The sequence below is a fragment of the Ranitomeya variabilis genome, chromosome 4, assembly GCF_051348905.1.
Source record: "Ranitomeya variabilis isolate aRanVar5 chromosome 4, aRanVar5.hap1, whole genome shotgun sequence".
Taxonomy (NCBI): Eukaryota; Metazoa; Chordata; class Amphibia; order Anura; family Dendrobatidae; genus Ranitomeya; species Ranitomeya variabilis.
This window is the reverse complement of record NC_135235.1, coordinates 70,419,546-70,427,824: the sequence shown is the minus strand read 5'-3', so window position 1 is coordinate 70,427,824 and position 8,279 is coordinate 70,419,546.

The window sequence follows — 8,279 nt, the reverse complement described above, 5'->3', positions numbered from 1 at the left end:
GCCGACTCCTTGTGTTCAATTTTTTTCACGTCCAGATACGAGTACAATTGAGGCTCTGACCGCCGGGTCAGAGCGATGCCAGCAGCGTGATCAGTCAAATAAATAAGACAGCACATTGTAGCGCCAAAACATGAAAATTGAATTGCATTACTGCGCTAGAAATATGAAAAATTGAGAAAGTTTAGCGCATAAATTGCCCAATTTATGTGTAGCTTGTAGCCATGATAAGGCATTTCTCGTATACAAGGGCCTGGCAATGCCTTTCCTCTCTGAGGGTACAGTCTTCATCTGAAGGGGAACCTAATGTGAGTCCTCTCTTTGACTAAATCTCTCTCGCTGTGGAGGGGTAGTGGTCCTGCTGTGATTAAAAACACCTATGGCTAAAAGGAGGAGTGCTCAGTTAGAAGGCTACTGAATACAAATTTCAAAAAACTGACCGTCACATCCAAACATAGACTAAGTGTGAACAGGTGCTGAACCTAGAGTCACCAACTCATAAGTTTCTCAGATCACCGTGCTCACTATCAAATATATTCTGTCTGTTGACAGGTGCCATTGTGACAAGATAATGATTGTTAGTTACACCACCTGGTGTTAATGTAAGGCATGTATTATATAGACACATTCTAAAAAATTCTAATAACTAAACCTCCCACTGTGATATCATAGTATAATAAGACTTGCTACATATTAGTTACAAGCCACAAAAATGTGAAACATAGCAAAACATATTTGCTACCACTATAAGGCAGCAGCTTTCATGATAGTGCGGGAATGAGGCAGTGACTCAAGATATTCCATCGGAAAGCTTTGTGCACACGGTGCGTTTTTGGTGCGTTTTTCACATGTTTTCCGCTTGAAGTTCAGCCAAAAACTCCAGGGAATCCTTTTGGCAGCTAATTCAATGAGAATCCTGAAGTGCTGTGCGTATGATTATCAATTTTCCTTTGAGTATGTGCAGTGCATTTTGTTCTGCAGCATGTCAATTCTTTGTGCGGATTTTTAGCATTTTTCACCCATTGATTTGCTGAGGATTTGCTGAGTTTTTTTGCTTACATTTCTATGTACAGTACAGACCAAAAGTTTGGACACACCTTCTCATTTAAAGATTTTTTTTTCCGAAAAATAATCTTTTATTAAATGCATGTACAGTAATTTGCACACACACTGTACTAATTGTATTTGTCACAGACAATATATACCTATTCTATTTGTATGTACTGTATGTAAATATTTATCTCTCTATACAATATAAATACATACATACATATATGTGTGTCACTGACATATACATGTATGTATGTATGTATATATATATATATATATATATATATATATATATATATATATATACACACACACGGTACAGAGCAAAAGTTTGGACACCTCATTTAAAGATTTTTCTGTATTTTCATGACTATGAAAATTGTACATTCACACTGAAGGCATCAAAACTATGAATTAACACACGTGGAATTATATACTTAACAAAAAAGTGTGACAACTGAACGTGTGTCTTATATTCTAGGTTCTTCAAAGTAGCCACCTTTTGCTTTGATGACTGCTTTGCAGACTCTTGGCATTCTCTTGATGAGCTTCAAGAGGTAGTCACTGGAAATGGTTTTCATTTCACAGGTGTGCCCTGTCAGGTTTAATAAGTGGGATTTATTGCCTTATAAATGGGGTTGGGGACCATCAGTTGTGTTGAGCAGAAGTCTGGTGGATACACAGCTGATAGTCCTACTGAATAGACTGTTAGAATTTACACTCACTGGCCACTTTATTAGGTACACCTGTCCAACTTCTTGTTAACACTTAATTTCTAATCAGCCAATCACATGGCGGCAACTCAGTGCATTTAGGCATGTAGACATGGTCAAGACAATCTCCTGCAGTTCAAACCGAGCATCATTCTAGGGAAGAAAGGTGATTTGAGTGCCTTTGAACGTGGCATGGTTGTTGGTGCCAGAAGGGCTGGTCTGAGTATTTCAGAAACTGCTGATCTACTGGGATTTTCACGCACAACCATCTCTAGGGTTTACAGAGAATGGTCCGAAAAAGAAAAAAAATCCAGTGAGCGGCAGTTCTGTGGGCGGAAATGCCTTGTTGATGCCAGAGGTCAGAGGAGAATGGGCAGACTGGTTCGAGCTGATAGAAAGGCAACAGTGACTCAAATCGCCACCCGTTACAACCAAGGTAGGCCTAAGAGCATCTCTGAACGCACAGTGCGTCGAACTTTGAGGCAGATGGGCTACAGCAGCAGAAGACCACACCGGGTACCACTCCTTTCAGCTAAGAACAGGAAACTGAGGCTACAATTTGCACAAGCTCATCGAAATTGGACAGTAGAAGATTGGAAAAACGTTGCTTGGTCTGATGAGTCTCGATTTCTGCTGCGACATTCGGATGGTAGGGTCAGAATTTGGCGTAAACAACATGAAATCTTTGGGATGTGGTGGAACGGGAGATTCGCATCAGGGATGTGCAGTCGACAAATCTGCGGCAACTGTGTGATGCCATCATGTCAATATGGACCAAAATCTCTGAGGAATGCTTCCAGCACCTTGTTGAATCTATGCCACGAAGAATTGAGGCAGTTCTGAAGGCAAAAGGGGGTCCAACCCGTTACTAGCATGGTGTACCTAATAAAGTGGCCAGTGAGTGTATATTATGGCAAGAAAAAAGCAGCTAAGTAAAGAAAAATGAGTGGCCATCATTACTTTAAGAAATGAAGGTCAGTCAGTCCGAAAAATTGGGAAAACTTTGAAATGTCCCCAAGTAGAGTTGAGCGACTTTTACTTTTTTAGGATCGAGTCGGGTTTCGCTATAACCGACTTTGTGAAAAGTCGGGTCGGGTGAAATCGGCCGATTATTGAGAAAAGTCGGGGGCCGACTGAAACACGAAACCCAATGCAAGTCAATGGGGAATCAAAGTCGGCAGTGAGTGAAGGACAGGAAAACACCTACAGTGCCCATTTTAACCCCTTCACCCCCGGAGCTTTTTCCGTTTTTTCGTTTTCGTTTTTCGCTCCCCACCTTCCTAGAGCCATAACTTTTTTATTTTTCTGTCAATATGGCCATGTGAGGGCTTATTTTTTGCGGGACGAGTTGTACTTTTGAACGACATCATTGGTTTTACCATGTCGTGTACTAGAAAACGGGAAAAAAAATTCCAAGTGCGGTGAAATTGCAAAAGAAGTGCAATCCCACACTTGTTTTTTGCTTGGCTTTTTTGCTAGGTTCACTGAATGCTAAAACTGACCTGCCATTATGATTTTCCAGGTCATTACGAGTTCATAGACACCTAACATGACTAGGTTATTTTTTACCTAAGTGGTGAAAAAAAATTCCAAATTTTCCTAAAAAAAAAAAAAAATTGCGCCATTTTCCTATACTCGTAGCATCTCCATATTTCATGATCTGGGGTCGGATGAGGGCTTATTTTTTGCGTGCCGAGACAGCATTTTTAATGATACCATTTCGGTGCAGATATGTTCTTTTGATCGCCCGTTATTGCATTTTAATGCAATGTCACGGCGACCAAAAAAACGTAATTCTGGCATTTCAATTTTTTTTCTCGTTACGCCGTTTAGCGATCAGGTTAATGCTTTTTTTTATTGATAGATCGGGCGATTTTGAACGTGGCGATACCAAATATGTGTATATTTGATTTTTTTGTTATTGATTTATTTTGATTGGGGCGAAAGGGGGGTGATTTAAACTTTTATGTTTTTTTTTATTTTTTCCACATTTTTTTAAACTTTTTTTTTTTTACTTTTGCCATGCTTCAATAGCCTCCATGGGAGGCTAGAAGCAGGCACAACGCGATCGGCTCTGCTATGTAGCAGCGATCATAAGATCGCTGCTACACAGCAGAATTGCAGGTGTGCTGTGAGCGCCGACCACAGGGTGGCGCTCACAGCTGCCGAGGATCAGTAACCATAGAGGTCTCAAGGACCTCTATGGTTACCTTCCTGATGCATTGCCGACCCCCGATCATGTGACGGGGGTCGGCGATGACGTCATTTCCGGCCGCCCGGCCGGATGCGGTAGTTAAATGCCGCTGTCTGCGTTTGACAGCGGCATTTAACTAGTTAATAGGTGCGGGCAGATCGCGATTCTGCCCGCGCCTATTGCGGGCACATGTCAGCTGTTCAAAACAGCTGACATGTCCCGGCTTTGATGCGGGCTCACCGCGGAGCCCTGCATCAAAGCAGGGGAGCCGACATCGGACGGTATAGTACGTCCGATGTCGGTAAGGGGTTAATGCCAAAAACATCAATTCTTGTTACTGAAGCTTGTCAATCTTAATTTACTTTATAATAATAGTTAGGCATTGAAAACTGGGGGTCATTTGGCTAAAGTTGTGGGGGGTAGGGCTGGCTCAAGATTTTCATGGACCCAGGAAACGCGGAATACGTCATGGCGGTGGAGCAGGGAGAGGTAAGTATTTCAACTTTGCAAGTGCTGTGATCCTGAGCAAGCAGGGGGCCCACTCGTTGGAACTGGCACAGGGCCCCTCATAGTACGGCAGTGTGTTTGATGGCGGGTGGCGCCTCCCACTGGCAGAGACACTTTTGCGTACTATGAGGGGCCCTGTGCCAGTGACGTCGCCAACGAGTATGCCCCCCCACCTGATGAAGGAACCTGCACTTTCATCTGCACATTCCTCTTTGTCCCTGTGTAAGGTGGTATAGTATGCGGGAAGGGGAACCTGACTTTCAGCAGGGTCAGTTTCTGGCTGTGTAGAGTACAAGGGGAATGTAGTGGTCTGGGTCAATGTACCAGCAGACTCATCTAGCAGTGGCTGGGCAATGGGCAGGATGAGAAGGAAACAGAGATATAGGCCCAAATATTAAAGTGGGCTAAATGCAGTTCAAATGTGGTAACAGCACTAAACAGGCGGCATTGCTTTTTTCAGCGGAGGACAACTGTAAGGAGTGGTAGACACAGTTAGTAGGCCCAAATAATAAAGTGGCCTAAATGCAGTTCAAAATTGGTAACAGGACTAAACAGGTGGCATTGCTTTGTTCAGCGGAGGACAACTGTAAGGAGTGGCAGACACATAGTAGGCCCAAACAATAAAGTGGGCAAAATGTCTGCCAACAAATAAATAAACAGGTGGCATAGCTAGGTACAGGGGTGGGCTCCTCTGCTGAGTAGCAGACAGTGGTAGTAGGCGCAAAGTATTAACTGGTCTAAATAGAGGCCAGGGCCCCTGTATATTTTAACGATTTTACGTCGGGGTGTCTGACGTTGGTTGTGCTCCACCACCGTCAGAGACACTTCATTGTACTATGAGGGACCCTGTGCCAGTGCCGTCGCCCAAGAGTGGACACACCCACCTGTCCAGGCAAACGGCACTCGGGTGCTTGCACCAGGTGGTGACCAGAGCCCTGTGGGGGGAGTCAGCTCATTTATGGAGGTATAAAAATGGCCTATGGTGGACATTCAGAAGCTGCAAATGGAGGAATTGGAGAAGTCAGTAAGAGGAGGCCAAAAGCAAGACATTTTTCAGGCAAGCTACGTGTCAGCAGGGGAAGATGGGGCAAAATAATTTGAAATCCATGATTGGTTCATTTTATCGAAGGTTAGATCATCAACATTTCGGGTAGCCAGACGTGTCCTTTTTTCGGTCAGTATTGAACCAGCAGCACTGAAGACTCTTTCTGATAGCACACTAGCAGCAGGGCAAGCGAGCTCCTGTAATGCATATTCTGCCAATTCAGGCCAGGTGTCTATTTTAGATGGCCAGTAATCAAAGGGGAATGACCTGTGATGGAGAACATCAATAAGGGAGGAAAAGTAGTTCGTAACCATACTGGACAAATGCTGTCTCCTGTCGCTTTGAATCGATGCAGCAGTACCTGTCGTGTCAGCGGTCATTGCGAAATCACTCCACAACCTGGTCATAAAACCCCTCTGTCCAACGCCACTTTGGATTTGTGCACCTCTAACACCTCTGCCATGTTGCCCCCTACGGCTCGTGTGAGAACCATCACCGTCGCTGTGTGCTGGGAATGCTTGAACCAAATGGTCTACAAGAGTTGCTTGTTTGGTAGCCAATATTTGCTCAAGGTTCTCATGTGGCATGATATTTTGTAATTTTCCTTTAGATCGTGGATCCAGGAGGCAGGCCAACCAGTAATCATCATCGGTCATCATTTTGATAATGCGGGGGTCCCTTTTCAGGATACGCAAGGCATACTCAGCCATGTGGGCCAATGTTCCAGGTGTCAATTCACTGCTTGTGCTGGGTTGAGGAGCACTTTCTTGCAAATCAACATCACTTGTGTCCCGCAAAAACCCTGTACCTGACCTTGCAACGCCACCAGTTTCTATTGGCCCCTGAGAAGCATCCTCCTTCCATCCCCATCATCCTCCTCCTCCTCTTCGTCCGCCACCTCATCCAGGTGAGTTCCCTGAGCAGACAATGGCTGACTCATCAAGGCTTCCCTCCTCCTCGGTTGCAGACGCCTGCTCCTTATTGTGCGTCAAACTTTGCATCAGCAGACGCATTAGTGGGATGCTCATGCTAATGATGGCGTCGTCTGTACTTACCAGCCGTGTGCATTCCTCAAAACACTGAAGGACTTGACGGAGGTCTTGTAGCTCCGACCACTGCACACCAGACAACTCCATGTCTGCCATCCAAGTGCCTGCCCGTGTATGTGTATCCTCCCACAAATTAATTACAGCACGCCTCTATTTGCACAGCCTCTGAACCATGTGCAGTGTTGAGTTCCAACTTGTTGCAACGTCGATTATTAGGCGGTGCTGGGGAAGATTCAGCGATCGCTGATGGTTCTGCATATGGCTGGAGTGTACGGGCGACCGGCGGATGTGAGAGCAAAGTTTTCGCACCTTCAGGAGCAGGGCTGGTAACTCCGTATAAGTTTTGAGGAAGCACTGCACCTCCAGGTTCAAGGTGTGAGCCAGGCAAGGTATGTGTTTCAGTTCTGAAAGGGCTATGGCAGCCATAAAATTCCTTCCGTTATCACTGACTACCTTGCCTGCCTCAAGATGTACACTGCCCAGCCATGACTGAGTTTGTTGCTGCAAGTACTCGGCCAGTACTTCCGCGGTGTGTCTGTTGTTGCCCAAACACTTCATTTGTAACACAGCCTGCTGACGCTTACCACTAGCTGTTCGATAATGGGACACCTCGTGTGCAACACTGGCAGCTGCAGATGGAGTTGTCGTGCGACTGCGCTGTGTGGACGAGCTTTCGCTTAAAGAGGAGGAGGAGGAAGGGTGGCGAACGCCTACAGCCAACTGTTTCCTAGACCGTGGGCTAGGCAGAACTGTCCCACTATGGCTGTCCCCTGTGGACCCTGCATTCACCACATTAACCCAGTGCACCGTGATGGACACGTAACATCCCTGGCCATGCCTACTGCTCCATGCATCTGTTGTGAGGTGCACCTTTCCACTGACTGATTGCCTCAGTGCATAGACAATGCGGTCTTTGACATGCTGGTGGAGGGCTGGGATGGCTTTTCTCGCAAAGAAGTGCTGACTGGGTAGGTCATAGCGTGGTACTGCGCAGGCCATTAGGTCTTTGAAAGCTTCGCTTTCAACCAACCGGTAGGGCATCATCTCTAACGAGATTAGTCTAGCAATGTGGGCATTCAAACCCTATGTACGCGGATGAGAGAATGAGTCTTTTACTAACGAGAGTCTCTTGTAGGGTGAGCTGGACTGGAGAGCTGCATATGGTGGAACTAGCAGTGGGTGTGCTGGACATGGCGGATTGAGAGAGGGTTGGTGATGGTATTCTTGATGTTGGCCTACATACAGTGTTTCCTACCAAGAACCTTGTGATTCCCTGACTGCTTTGGCCTTGCGACGATACCTCCACATTTGCTGCTGGTGGTGTCCTAACCGGTGGACTTACAGTGAGGGAAGCAATGTAGCGTTGCTGACTACCTTCATTCTGAGCAGGTGCACCAACGGTACGGGACGTTTGGTAGTTAGTCCAGGCTTGCAAGTGCATGCTGGTTAAATGTCTAAGCATGCACTTTGTATTTAAAGGGACTCTGTCACCTGAATTTGGAGGGAACAATTTTCAGCCATAGAGGCGGGGTTTTCGGGTGTTTGATTCACCCTTTCCTTACCCGCTGGCTGCATGCTGGCTGCAGTATTAGATTGAAGTTCATTCTCTGTCCTCCATAGTACATGCCTGCGCAAGGCAAGATTTAAATTTTGAAGATTCTTCCCTCTGCTAAAGGTCTTTGAGCATTTCTTGCAGATAACTTTGCACTGATCATTCGGATCTT